General features: G+C 37.2%; 1 pseudogene; it reads right to left on the bottom strand.

Moving 5' to 3' along the window:
- The window catches only part of LOC118829833, a 38724-nt pseudogene extending 23595 nt beyond the window's left edge, over positions 1-15129 (bottom strand).
- Between the last annotated feature and the right edge of the window lie 660 nt (positions 15130-15789).

The following is a 15789-nucleotide window of genomic DNA, read 5'->3' as shown; positions in this document are numbered from 1 at the left end:
CCCTAATCACAATGATTCAGAACTGCTACCTCTCTTTGCCCTATCAAACTCAATTGTACCCCTCCTCTGGCCCTCTCTTGCTTTGCCCTCCCATCCTATTTGTGCCCTCTGGATCTGCTGCTCTATTGTTAACAAACTCTCCTTCATTCTAAATCTCTTCATCTCATTCTTTCCATATTCTAACACTCAGAGAAACTTAGATTTCTCTGGAAGACCCCTCAAACCTGGCTAACTGGAGGGCTGCTCTTATATACCTCTGACAAACTGGGTAAAGAGGAGGAAATGAGAGTTGGCATATTCTTTACTCTCCATTATCACTTCCAGGGCCTTCCTCTATTGTCATCACTCTGAAGCCTTTCTTCCTTTGAGATTCACTCACCTTTTATTTTACCCAGTCCAAATCCTAGTTCTTGTAATCTAGTTGCCTCTTTGTCATCCCTCCTCCTTTCTCAAGGAATTCAGTATTCAGCTCACAGTTTCACTCTACACCCCAACCCCTTTCCTCATACTTGAGGACTTCAATATTCACAATGATGTCCTCTCAAATTCTTGGGCCTCCCAGTTCATCGACTTCCTGTGCAAGAGGACATAATAATTTAGTGGAACCAGTGCAAATTTTATGGACAAAATAGAATGCTTACCTTTCAACTTTTGAAAACTATTTCCAAAGTTGATATAAAGATTTAATAGATATTTAAATTAGAGTTTTCTACCCCACAAATGACCAGACCTAAAAAGCAAAGACCTCTTGAATCAGTCTGTCTCCAAAGACAAATCTGGAGCCAACTTTGGTATAATCCAGGAAAACCTGGAAGTAAGGACGCACATGTTAAACACAATCTTTTCACTTTTCTACACAATATCCTATAACCTAGAGTTGTTTTACCTTGTAACATCATAAAACTTAGTCTAGTCGGACCTATCATTATCCTACAAAGATAGGTAAACTGGATATTGAACTCTACGTCTGGCAGATTGTAGGTAAAACTAGGCATACACAGTCGTGTCTAATGGGATGAGTCCCCAAGCCGAGCAATTGAACAGCATAAAGAAAATATTTTTTTAAAAGCAATATTAGCCACCTATTACCACCCAAATCAAGGTGCCATTCTCTGGGGAAACATCTAAGTCTTTTCCCTTTCCACTCTCCTGAGAAAATATTTCTTAGAAGTTTCCTGTTCCTTTGCTTGTAATAATGCAAGAACTCGGGGAGTCTAACAGAGAGAAAAGGGTTCCTGGGACCAAATCACAATCAGTATTTGATAAGATAGCTGTCTGCATTAAAGGACATTATGACTGAGACCTGGAAATATCAGGACTGGCCAGTTGCTGGTAACTGCAATGACATCATACAATACTAATGTGGCCTACTCTTGGATCTTGCTTCCAAACCCTCTTTTTCCCTAGGATGTGGAATTCTTCTCCCCTGACATTTGGAAACAGAAGATCTAGTAGGGAAACCCAGGTTAATAGCCTCTTTTCACATTATGTTTTCTTAGATTATGCTCCTCTATACATATTCATTATGGTATTGAAACAGTTTAATCCACCACAGGGAATTAGTTATTTGTATTGAAGCAGCAAAAATACTCTCTTTTTGTGTTGGGTCTCATCTTCTATCTCTGGCTCTCTCTCCTCCGTATGTTCTACTACCAGGTCTCCCCAGTCTCCCCAGACTATACGAAATGGACTTTATAAGAACACATAGCCATCCAATCAATTCCCTTGTATCTTGGCAGGACAAAATCTGAGCTCCCCCGCCAAACCCCAATCCTTAGGGACCTAAAAGTACAGGCTCCTGGTACCTGAATCTGGATACCCAGACACTGAAATGCAGCAAATCCAGGGTTCATTCTGATGACAAAGATTCCAAGAGAAAACTGGAGTCAGAAGCCCCACAGCACTGTCCTAGAGGATACCTGGGATGTCGCATATGTACTACTTTAATATATTCTAATGCATTTTTTTTACTCATCAAGGCTGAGGATTCCTCCTCAATCCTTGTGTATAATACTTTAAGGACACTGAAAAGCACTAATTTTCCCAATAGCAATATGTTGCTATTATATTCAACTTGGATTCCAACTTGCATTTTACTATGACAAGTAAACTTTGTTATGATGACACTGAATAGCCATTTACTAGCCTTTTTGGGGGGGAAATATTTTCCAACAATTACTTTCCCTGAGCTTTTCCTAAATCAATCAAATCCTACTCCTGATCATTTTACCAACTTAGTTTAGAATTCTAACACAAAGTTCTAAGAAATCATTTTCTGTAACTTTTAGGAAAGAGAAGAGAAGAAACAGAAAAGAAGTCAAGTGAGACTGGTAAAGATGTTATCTAAAATAAAGCCATTCAGTTTCATAACATTCAGTTCTTTCTTTCCAAGACCTCTATGTACTCATAAGCATTGGAATTGGTTTTCTCTTTCTCTGCACCTACAAGTGTTTGTATTACTCCGTGCTAATTTAAGGCTCAAGATTTGGTTGGGAGTAGCCCAAGACAGTTACTGCTATGGCCACACCTCTGGCCTTTGCCCTGTTGATGATTAGCCTAAGTAGGACAGATACCCACCCTGCTTGGGAAATGCCTTTATCCAACCTGCCCGCTAGAATACCTTCATACTCACATCTACTCAGAATGACAGGAGCTTCACTAATCTTCGAGAATTTATCAATCGCCTTCTACCAGCCAGGGCGAGTGTATCCTCACATTATTGTGCCCTCTGTGTTAGTAGGCAGCTGCTTGCACTAGGGTAATTAGTCATGTCTTTCCCAGTTCCCTGAAGTCAGTCTAGCCCTCATCTAGAAACTTACTGCATGATGATGTCTCAAGCATACAAAAAGGATGGTGATGAATAGACAAAAACTAGCAAAGGAAATCAGGTGCTTTGGACTTCATGAAGTGTCCAGAATTAGCCATGAAACCAAGCTGATCAGAATGGCTGCTCCCATGCCACTCTGGGAATGGAACTTATTATTCACTTATATAACTGGACCCATAGGTACCCAACCAGACTAGTGAAAGAAAGAATAGGCTTTAAAGTAATTCAATAATTACCCACTCAATCCCCCCTGACTCTAGACAGGATTGCAAACTATCTAGGATCATTGAATCACCTTGGTGTTACAAGTAACTAATCCCTCCCTGTACTTTCAACTAAAATGAATTCTTTGCTCACCCTTAAAAATTAGGCAGTGAGAATTTCTTAAAGTTTAAAAACATGTTTGAGGCTAATAAAAAATAACTATCATTAGTTAACAGAGCACATTCTCAGAAAATGGTTTAAACTTTAAAATGCAAATTAAAAATTGCATGCAGCACAGAAAATTGTACAAAATTTTTACATGGTATTTTACTGTTCTAACTTAATGGTTTTAGGGAAACATGTAGATAGAATGATGTAGAACATTGCTTTTCATCAGTTGGTCTTAAAATAATTTTGATGTCCATAGTAGGAACCTTTAACCTATTTTTATTTTTTAAACTCAACAGATAAAAAAACCTTTAATACCTCCCTTAACCTTCAATATGTGGGAGATAGCTAAAATGTTCCAGTGTAGTTTAATATTCTGTTGGTTTCATAGAATTTCAAGAGAGTTTCTACAATTTGATAGCCTCTTTTTGGCAAAGGATACAAATGTTTCACAATGCTAATCACCAAGAAGCTTTTTAAAAAATGTCTTCTACTATAGTTTCATACACTTTTTTGTTTCAAAAATAAGGAGGCCTGCCTATGGGCCATCAGTAAATGCTAAAAAAAATACAGCTATTTTATAGGGATGTCAACTATAAATTACGTGGATCCAAGTATTCTCCAGAAGTCAAAATGTCTGACTTCCATTTCTAGCTTTGCCACTGAAATATAGTAGTCTTGGGAAACACATATTCATTCATATCTTAGTTTCTCCAAATATACAGCCATTATTTGATAATAGGTATCTCTTTAATTCTCCATCTTCACCAAAAAGATTAGAAAATATGTTAATATATACATAAAATGTTTGTATAATAAATCTTTATAAAAGCTAACATTCCTGCTGCTTCTTTTTATGATGGAAAGGTTCTTGCAGGGGTCCATTCATCTAAAAGCAGAAAAGTCAATCAAATGAAAGACATCTGAAATATTCTTTTCAACCTAGTTTTGATATGGAAACCTTTAGATAAATTAGAAGAAAATTGGTTTTTAAGAAAGTCGTAAGTATAAATGGCCAGCTCTGTGGGTTACATTCTAAATAAAGATTTGTGGTATCAAGGTAACCATATATAGGATCATAGGATTTAGGGCTAGAAGGGACCTTAAAGATTGTCTAGCTCAATCCTCTAATTTTACAAATAGGACTGATAAACTGAGGCCCACAGAAGTGACATAACTTAGCCAATATCACAAAGGTAGTAAGAAACAGAGCCAGTATTCCAACTTGGGTCTTCGGGTTCAAGATGCAGGGCTCTGCCCGTACTGCTGTCCCTCACACAATACAAATGACATTCATGTTTCAATAAATGTAATTCTAACTGTACAACTGAGAGTTTTATATAATACACACACACACACACACACACACACACACACACACACCACTAAAGCAATCACATAGGTTAAGGGAAAAAAAATCTCAGTAATTTGATATCAACCAGATTTTTTCTTCCTAGGAAGTTGACAGAAAAAAAGAACTAGGAGAAGATTTGTTCAAGGGATGACTCTGGGGGCAGGAGATGGGAGAGGCATATATTTGGAAACAAAGGAGATGCAAAAATAAAAGACAATGATAAAAAATTTAAAAACAAAAATTGCAAGATACAGCGACTAATTGAATATGTGAGGTGAAGCAGAGTAGAAGTTGAAACGAATGCTGAGGTTATGAATTTAGGAGACTGGAAGGATGATGGTACCTTTGAAATATATACAGAAATTTAGAAGAAAGGAGGGAATGGGAGGGAAAGAAAATGAATTCGGTTTTGGAGTATGAGATGTCTCCAGAGACATCTAGCTTGAAATGTTTGATAAGCAATCAGTGATACATGACTGAAGCTCAGGAAAGAATAGGGATGAATATATATATCTGAGAAACATGTGCATATGGATGACAATTAAATCCATGGGACCTGATAAGGTTACCAAAAAGAGAAAATGTATAGGGAGAAGAGAAGAGAGACTAGGATGAAACCTTGGGGAATATCTACAATTGAGAGGGAGAGGGAATGACACAAATGATGAGCTAGCAGAGGAGACTAAGAATGAGCAGTCAGACAGGGAGAAGGATAACCAGGAGAGAGACGTGTCATGAAACCCAGAGAAGAGAGAATATTCAGGAGGAGTGGTCAAAAGTGTCATATGCAGAGAAAGATGAGGCCTGAGAAAAGACCATCAGATCTAGCAATTAAGAACTCTTCGGAGACAGCAGCTTCAGTTGAGTGATGAGATCAGAAGACAGACTGCAAAGGCTTGAATAGTGAGTAAGAGTAGAGAAAGTGGGAGGGCAATAAGTGTAGATGGCTTTTTCCAGGCATTTGGCTGAGAAAGGAAGTAGAAATATAGGATGATAGTTTGAGGGGTGTCAGGGCCTATTGATAATTTTTCAAGGATAAGGAAGACCTGGACATATTTGAAGACAGTAGGGAAGAACTAGTGAATAGGAAGAGGCTGAACATTTGAGAGACAGGATGACTGAGCGTGTAATCTGCTGAAGATGGGAAGGGATGAGATCAAATACACATATAGAAGGGTTTCTCTTCTACAATGAAAAGTTCCGCATCTTTGTCAGAGACTGAGTAAAATGAGAAGGGAGTGAGAAATGATGTCAAGGGGTTTCAAGATGAAGAAAATAAGAGAGAGAGATTGTGTCAAATGGCTTCGATTTTCCCAGTAATGTTAAAAAGCAAGGTCCTCAGCTGAAGGGGAGACATGGAGTGAGCATAGGGGATGAAGAGAAGGTAAGAGTGTAATGGCAAGTAAAGTGGGACTTTTTGTTGTCTTTTGTTTTGGAGTGCTTCTAACTACTAAGGCAATCAAGTGCCTTTGATTGAAGCTTGCTTTTGTTTGTAGGAAGGTCCACACACTTTGGCTAGTTAGGTCAGTGGAGAGATGTGAAACCTTCTAGAGGTGTGAAGCTCTCTGACCCTGAAAAAAGGGTATATATACTCTGAGGTTAGCATTTTGTTTGGGGCTCACTCATCGGAAGAATGTTGGTGTGGAGACTCTGGGTAGCCATTAAGGAGGCCCTTGGCTTTGAAAACCCAGATGTTGGTGCTTTTCTCTCTGGTAACTATGTACATATAGCCTTGGTCAGACAGCTAGAAGCCTGTCTGTTGATTTGTGTTACTTGCTCTGTTTACATTTTCTCTGTTTGCAATTTCTGTTTGTATTTGCTCTGAAGTTCAGGGTGCTGACTTTTCCCCCTGAACTAAGTGAATGACATATGTATGTTTGATTAAAGTGAGATTGTAAACCCCTTTAAGTTGCTTTCCTTAGAAAAGCAGACCAAAGAACCTGTACCAGCAGCCCTCCTGTGTGCTGGTGTTATTGGCCTTACATAGCCACAGTAGTGGCAAGTAGCATTGTTGTTGCAAGGAGAGAAGAAAACACTTGATGTACTTACCAAGGAGAAAGAGATGATAATGAAGCAAAGAAAGCATGGAAACAAGAATGATTTCAGACAAAGGAAAAGCAAGGGTTGATCTAATTTAAAAAGATAAAAAAGGAAACTATATCTTACTGAAAGGTACTATAGACAATGAAGTCATATCAATACTAAACATATATGTACCAAATGGTATAGCATCTAAATTTTTGAAGGAGAAGTTGAATGAGTTACAGAAGGAAATAGATAATAAAACTATAGTCATAGGGGACCTTAACTTTCTCCTCTCAGAACTAGATAAGTCTAACCAAAAAATAAACAAGAAAGAAGTTAAGGAGGTAAATAAAATTCTGGAAAAGTTAGATATAATAAATATCCAGAGAAAACTGAATGGGAATAGAAAGGAATATACCTTCTTCTCATCAGTGCATGGCACCTACACAAAAAATGACCATGTATTAAGACATAAAAACCTCACAACCAAATGCAAAAAAGCAGAAATAGTAAGTGCGTCGTTTTCAGATTATAATGCAATAAAAATTACATTCAATGATGGACAATGGAAAGAGAGATTAAATATGAATTGGAAATTAAATAATCTAATCCTAAAAAAACCAAGTGTGTCAAAGAATAAATTATAGAAACAATTGATAATTTCATTAAAGAAAATGGTAACGATGAGACAATGTACCAAAATTTATGAGATGCAGCCAAAGTGGTACTTAGGGGAAAATTTATATCCCTAATTGCTTACATCAATAAAATAAAGAAAAAGTAGACCAATGAATTAGGCATATTAAAAAAAACTAGGAAAAGAACAAATTAAAAATCCCCAATTAAACATCAAACTGGAAATCCTGAAAGTCAAAGGACAGATTAATAAATCTGAAAGTAAGAAAATGATTGAAATAATAAAACTAGAATCTGGTTTTATGAAAAAACCAATAAATATATAAATCATTGGTTAATTTGATTTAAGAAAAGAAAGAAAAAAAATAAATTACTAGTATCACAAATGAAAAGGGTGAATTCACCACCAATGAAGAAAGGAGGACAATTGTTAGGAGCTATTTTGCCCAATTATATGCCAATAAATTTGATAACCTAAATAAAATGGATGAATATGTACAAAATATAAATTATCCAGATTAACAGAAGAAGAAATAAAATACTTAAATAACCCAATCTTAGAAAAAAATTTGAACAAGTCATCAATAAACTTCCTAAGAAAAAAATCCCCAGGACCAGATGGATCCACATGAATTCTACCAAACATTTAAAGAACAATTAAGCCCAATACTATATAAATTATTTGGGAAAATAGGCAAAAAAGGAGTCCTACCAAATTCCTTTTATGACACAAATATGGTGCTGATACCCAATGCAGGAAGAGCCAAAACAGAGAAAGAAAATTGTAGACCAATTTCCCTAATGAATATAGATGCAAAAATTTTAAATAAAATACTAACAAAGAGATCACAGCAATATATCACAAGAATCATACACTATGACCAGATAAGATTTATACCAGGAATGCAGGGCTGGTTCAATAATTGGAAAACTATCAGCATAATTGACCATATCAATAACAAAACCAACAGAAATAATGATTATCTCAACAGATGCAGAAAAAGCCTTTAACAAAATATAGCACTCATTCCTATTAAAAACACTAGAGAGCATAGAAATAAATGGAATTACCTTAAAATGAAAAGTAATATTATCTAAAACCATCAGCAAGCATTATCTGTAATAGGGATAATCTAGAAGCCTTCCCAATACAATCAGGGATGAAGCAAAGACCATTATCATCTCTATTATTTAATATTTGTACTAGATGTTAGCCATACCAATAAGAAAAGAAAAAGAAATTAAAGGAATTAGAATAGGCAATGAGGAAACATAACTATCACTCTTTGCACATGATTATCTTATACTTAGAAAATCTTAGAGAATCAACTAAAAAACTACTTGAAATTATTAACTTTAGCAAAGCTGCCAGATACAAAATAAATTCATATAAATCATCAGCATTTCTATGTTACCAAAGTCCAGCAGCAAAAGATAGAAAGAAAAATTCCAGTTAAAATAACTGCAGACAAAATAAAATACTTGGGAGTCTACCTGCTCAGACAAACCCAGGAACTATATGAACCAAGTATAAAACACTTTTCACACAAATAAAGTCAGATCTAAACAATTAGAAAAATGTTCACTGCTCATGGGTAGGCCAACCCAATATAATAAGAATTATAATTCTACTGAAATTAATCTATTTATTCAGTGCAATAGCAATCAAACCATCAAAAAATTGTTTTGTAGAACTAGAAAAAATAATAACAAAATTCATCTGGAAGAACAAAAGCTCAAGGATATCAAAGGAATCAATGAAAAAATGTGAAAGAAGGTGGTCTAGCCATACCAGATCTTAAACCGTATTATAAAGCAATAATTATCAAAAACAATCTGGTACTGACTAAGAAATAGAGTGGTAGATCAGTGGAATAGATTAGGCACAAATTACATTATAGTAAATGACCATAATAATCTAGTATATGATAAACCCAAAGATCTAAGCTTTTGGAACAAAAACTCATTATTTGACAAAAACTGCTGGGAAAACTGGAAAACAGTATGGCAGAAACTAGGTACAGACTAATATCTCACACCATATATCAAGACAAGGTCAAAATGGGTACATGATTTACAAATAAAGGGTGACATCATAAGCAAATTAAGAGAGCATGGAATAATTTATCTGTCAGATTTATGGATAATGGAAGAATTTAGGACCAAAGAAGATAAAGAGAACATTATAAAATGTAAAGTAGATCATTTTAATTATGTAAAATTTAAAAGTTTTTGCATAAACAAAACGAAGGCAAACAAAATAATAAGCAAAGCAGAAAACTGGGGAAAAAATTTGCAACAAGTATTTCTGATAAAGGCCTCATTTCTCAAATATATAGAGAACCGAGTCAAATTTATTTATTAATAAATGGCCAAAGGATCCATAGTCATATGAAAAAAATGCTCTAAATCACTATTGATCAGAGAAATGCAAATTAAAACTCTGAGGTACCACCTCACACCTATCAGAGTGGCTAATATGACAAAAAAGGAAAATGTTGGATGTTGGAGGGAATGTGAGCAAACTGGGACACTAGTGCACTACTGGTGGAATTGTAAAATGATTTAACCATTCTGGAGAGTAATTTGGGACTATGCCCAAAGGGCTATAAAACTATGCATACCCTTTGATCCAGCAATACCACTGCTATATCCTAAAGACATACACAAAATGGGGAAAGGACCTATTTGTACAAAAAATATTTGTAGCAGCTCTTTTTGTGCTGGCTAAGAATTGGAAATCAAAGGGATGCTCATCAATTGGCGAATGACTAAACAAGCTGTAGTATATGATTGTAATGGAATATTATTGTGCCATACGAAATGACAAGCAGGATGATTTCAGAAAAACCTAGAAAGACTTACATGAACTGATGCATAGTGAAGTGAACAGAACCAGAACGTTGTACACAGTAGCAGCAATATTGTTCAATGAAGAACTGTGAATGCCTTAGCTACTCTCAACAATACAATAATTCAAGACAATTCCAAAGGACTAATGATGAAGCATATTATCTGCCTCCAGAGAAAGAACTGATATTGATTGAATACAGACTGAAGCATGCTATTTTTCACTTTCCTTCTTTCATTTTTTTTTTCTTTTGAGTCTTCTTGTACGAAATGACTAATATGGAAATATTTTACATAATTGCACATGTTTAACCTATATCTGATTGCTTCCCATCTCAGGGACGGGAAAGAAAATGGGAAGAGAGGAGGGACAGAATTTGGAACTCAAAACTTTAAATAGAAATGTTTAAAAATTAAAAAACAAGGAAGAGAAATGGTTATTATAACTACTCCATTGATTTCCAGCACAAGTATTCTTTTCCCCAAGTGGCAATATAATGTCAACTCTGAAAATTTTTCATTGGAATAAAAAGGAGAGATATTGCATTTGATTGACTATGCCATCCATAGCTGTGACTGGCTTTATTTTTACTAGGATGCATTTCAGTCTCTAGCTTTTCTTTTTATGACTCCTTGGTGACACCTTCATGTCATTAAAATAAAGATTTCTAAAGTTAAAAAAAAAAGTCTTAGGTCTCTTTCAGATAAACTGTATCTAGCCATCTTGTATTTGTGCAGTTGGCTTTTTTGAACCCAAGTTACATTTAACTCTATTACACTTCACACGTTACTAGATTCAGCCCCTCATTTTAGTCAGCTAAGATCTTTTTGGATCCTGATTCTGTCATTCAAGGTATTATCTTTCCCTCCCAGCTTTGTGTTACCTGAAAATCTGATAGATGTGCCAGCTTGTCTTTTTGCAAAAGCAGTCCCCTCTTATTCTGGGCTGCCACTCTCCCATTTGCATAGAAAGGGAAGGATTTCGGCTGCTCCTGGGGCTCCAGAGAGCTAGTATGCATACAAATAGAAGTGACAAAATGTGAAAGAAAGTTAGGGGTGCCTCAGAGAAGGTCTCAAGGTCAATGAGAAGCCAGAACAGAAATATGATGGCATGCTTTTTCTTGTTGATGCTATAGCTGAGGCATTCATTTTTCTCCAAGCTACGGCAAGAAGCAATCTGAGGTCCCTGCCAGTGACAAGACACTAAACTATAAAAGCTTTAGTTCCCACCAGATCCCAAATCCCCATCCCTAGCTATCTGTGAAGACCCAAGTCCTAGGCCCAGAGTTTCTAAGTCTTCACCTAATGACCTGCTGAGGCTGAGTCAAAAATGGGCTGGATATGGTCTACACTTCTTTGAGAAGCAGCAGCAGATAAGCAAACTGACCTGGAAGTTCTCAGCTCAAAGCAGCCAATATATCATCTGAGGGCCTTCACTTCTTGATGCATACATGTGTGTCTATGTCTGTGTCTCCCTGTCTGTATCTATCTAGCTATCCACATACACATACATGTACACATACATACATACACATCTATATGCGTATATACGTATTAATAATGTTTATAGTTATTATTTATTGTTTTATTGATTACATTGACTCTATACAAAAGTAAAACATAGTATCTAAATATGTGCTTTTGCAAGTCACTGATAAAAATTTTAAAGAGCAGAAGGGCTAGGATAAGGGCACATTGATATAGATCTCCTTCCAGGCTGACATCTAGCTATTAACGAATATTCTTTCACTTCAGATATTTAACCAGTTTTGTAGCTACCTAACCATACTCTCATCCAGTCCACATCATTCCATCTTATCCGCAAGAATACCACAAAAACTATGTCAAATGCTTTACTAAAACCTAGGTAAACACTGCCTATAGCAGTCCCCTAATCCAGTAACCCTCTCATAAAAAGATATTACATTGGTCTGTCTTCATCTATTTTTAACATAACCTTACTACTGTCATTTCCAAATGTTCATAAATCATCCTTTCATATGATCTAAAATTTAACCAGGAATAAAAGTCGAGCAGTGAGTTCTTGTTATATAAAACAACAAATAGTCCAAAAAAATCATTATCTAGCTTTGAAGTGAATGATGTGATTTGAATAGCAGAATTACCTTCCTAAATAGTCATGCGTACACTTAAATTAAAAATTAGTTCAGTCACCATCACTGCAACAGGTCTGTTGAGTAGATACCAATGTTTCAATGGCCCAAAAACATGCTGAGTAGCAGGAGGAAAATCAGCCTAAAACTAAGGATTTCAATGACAAGGTAAGTGGTAGAGCAGATCGTCATTTCTGTTTGTCTATATATACATTGAAATGTCAATGTTATGTTGACAGTGGAAAAGAGTTAAGAATTGAAATAGTTAATAGTTGAAAATAACATTAGACATCCCCCAAGCTGATCCCATAGCCAAGCTAATTATAAACCAGTTGTTTTAAACATTTTTGTTCACTGGAGGTGGTAACAAAACCCAACAGTATTTCCCACCTTCTCTCCAAAAAAAGACTGGCCAGAGAATTTCTACATACACACAAATGGAATTTGCTCAAATGCTCCCATCCATGCCACCACCAGGGTAGAATCTGTGTTGACAGAAGCAGCCCAACTCTTTTTACTTGCCATTTCAGACAATAGTTCTGGCAGCATTTTCCAAAGAACTTGTGACACCTCATCAGCTTCTTTCCAAAGAGTCTATGAAATAACAGGCTGTGAGACAGGAAGAAGACATCACACAGGTAGATATGAATAAGGTCAAGTCCCTCTGGAAATCCAGGACACAAGAAGCCAACAAGAAGGCAGCATAAGCTAATAAGAGGGGAAATGGAAGAGTTACAGACTCAAAGGAGGCAACTATCACCTCTACTCTGACCGGTTCTCTTTTATCCCACAGAGGTCACCTACTTGCTGGAAGACAATGAATATGTGTGGAGAGCAAGACTAATCGATTGTCTAGTATTAATGAGGTTTGGGGTCGAGGGGTGCTCCAGACCCTAAAATACTGACACGCTGGATCCTGCCGAAAGAATTCGACTCAAGGCTTCTCAATCAAGGAAAAAGAGAAAGTTTATTAAGCGTTTGCCATATTGGGTTGTCTTAAGAAATCTCACCATTTGTGACGACTGTTTTCACAAGCGACCCAGATTCAAGATTGAATCTGAGCACTTTCATGGAGGCAAGATGGAGATTATATACAGAAAGCTTGTGGGAGGGATTGAGGGGTGGTCTGGGGTGACTAGAGGAGGGGTTTAGGGAGGGTCCTGAGGAGGAGTCTAAGGAGGAGCTTGATGGGACTGGGATGAGGTCAGATTCCAGAGTGCAATCTTGTCACAGATAACCAAACCATTTGTTCATTGTCATTGTCATTGAAGTAGATTTATCACTTAAGATGTAAGAATGGTGCCTGCGTCACCTGCTTGTCAAATATAACCATACCATTTGTTCTTTGCCACTGTCACCAGAGTAGATTTATGCATCCAGATCGTACCCTCAAGGCTTGCATCTTCAAGCTGAGAGAAAGGAGGTTGGGAGGGGGAATTGCGGTTAGGGACCTATATAAACACCCGAATTTTCTGTGTCCGGCGCACTCTGACACTGAGAGGATCCTTGGTGCTCTTGGTGCCTGAGTTGCCCTTTCCCGTGGGATCGTCATAAAATTGCCTTTCTACGTTCACCTTGAGATGTCTCTGCTTTAATTCTTTAATTCGTAAATCTGTGCCACACAAAGGGATGCTCATTTCAGGAAAACAACTGTTTTTGTTTGTGCTTCTGTCACTTAAGGATACTAAATAGTCAACTCCCACATTCTGAAAGGTATCATTTTCTTTTCTTTTCTTTTCTTTTTTTTTAAAGACTAAGTGTCCCCATCTTGCTCAAACTGGAAGTATAGGGGATACTCACAAGCCAATCCCATTACTGAGCCAAACCAGAGCTTGACCTTTCCTGTTTCTGATCTGGGCTAGTTTGCCTCACCTTAGACAATGCGGTTACCACTATCGCTGAATTTATGTAGACTCTGGATTGGCACGGCCCATTGCAGCTCAGAAATGCCTTGCTCAAGAGATTTGCTAACCTTGGCCTCCTCAGGAACTGCTGGGGTTACACATGTGGGTTGCCATGAGGGGCTAGTATAATCTCTTTTTTCCTCCAAGAGCCATCTCCTCACCTTCAACAGGTGTATAGCTCACATTTCTTACTTTCTTTTCCAGGTTGCTGATTGTGGGAGAAAAGCTTTAGATTGAGCTTTATTGAAGGAAGACAGAGGCAGAGCTCAAAGCTAAGATATCCCCAATGTAGAGAATGTAGTTCAAACTGTTCTTACTTCTTACCTAAAGCTTTTTGGGGGAAATGTATAAATAGTCTTCTTTTTTTTTTTTAAAATGGAAAAAATTTTCAATGCTGGATTTTGGAGGCAATCAATCTCTTTAAAACAGAGCCTCTGAAGCTTTGCCTCCACCTGGTGGAAGTAATCTCCCTGGCCCTAAACCCACTGGAAGCCAGAACTTTTCTCTAATGCCTCTTCTTCCTTTATTTCCCCTTTTATCAAAGAGAAGAAACGAAATCCTAAAGAAATCTCATACTCCAAAAAAGGAGAGGCCAAATCTCCTCATCTTTCAGATGACTCCCCTATACTTTAGTCAATGTAGTTCCCTCTGTATTTTGTTCTTCCTCCTATAATAACAGGCAAAATTACTGTAGTTAGGCTTTCAAAGAAAAAAATGTTAAATTAATAAAGTGCCAAGGCAATCAGACTTTTCCCTGTTCTTCCCTTTTGGAATGCTAAGACTATCAAGTCTGCCCTTTGTTTGAATGGGTGAGAAACCTTTTTGCTACCTTTGTTTACGAGTATTTCTCAGCACTGAGGCAATCAAGAGCCATTGATTTGTCTAGGGGATGGGGATGCTGGGGATGGGGAACTTTCATGCTGGCAGCCTGGGTGAGGTCAGAGCCCTCAGGGCTCCAAACTGGATATAAATGAGGGGAGCTTGGTGTTTGACCTTTGGGACTCTCACTCGTTGGAAGAATGTGGTGTGGAGACTCTGGGTGGCCATTAAGGAGCCCCCCAGCTTTGAAGAAACCCAGATGTTTTGTTTGGGGGGCTGTCAGTCACTGGAAGAGTGGCGGGACTCTGGGCAAGCTGTTGTAACTGCCCCAGGCTTTTCTAACACAGACCCATTGGTTCTTTGGTAACTATGAATTGTGATTGGGTCTGTTTATATTGTCTCTGTAATTTGCCTGTATTTGCTCTGAAGTTCAGGGTGCTGGCTTTTTCTCCTGAACTAAGTGACTGATATTTGCATGTTGGATTAAAGTAAGATTGTTAACCCCTTAATTTTGCTTTCCTTAGTAAAGCAGATCAAAGAACTTGTGTTAGCAGCCCTTCTGTGTGCTGGTTGTTGTTGGTTTTACACAGCCACAGTAGCTGCTAGCCGGATTGTTGATACATATAGTAATTGGAAAGAGATTACTGGGAGATTTGAGGAGACAATGCCATTATCCCATTTGGGGATCCTTCATCCCCAGATGGAACTTCCCCCTTTATTTCTGCCCCTCTGTTATTTTATGTGATATATATATAAATATATATACATATATACACACACACACATACACACACACATATATACACATATATGTGTGTGTGTGTGTGTGTGTGTGTGTGTGTGTATACACACATACATCAAGTTCATCTGCCCAGAGCAGAGGGAGTC

This window comes from Trichosurus vulpecula, chromosome 8, assembly GCF_011100635.1.
Source record: "Trichosurus vulpecula isolate mTriVul1 chromosome 8, mTriVul1.pri, whole genome shotgun sequence".
Classification (NCBI taxonomy): Eukaryota; Metazoa; Chordata; class Mammalia; order Diprotodontia; family Phalangeridae; genus Trichosurus; species Trichosurus vulpecula.
Note: the sequence above shows the minus strand (reverse complement) of the source record. Positions and strands in the feature narration are given on the sequence as shown.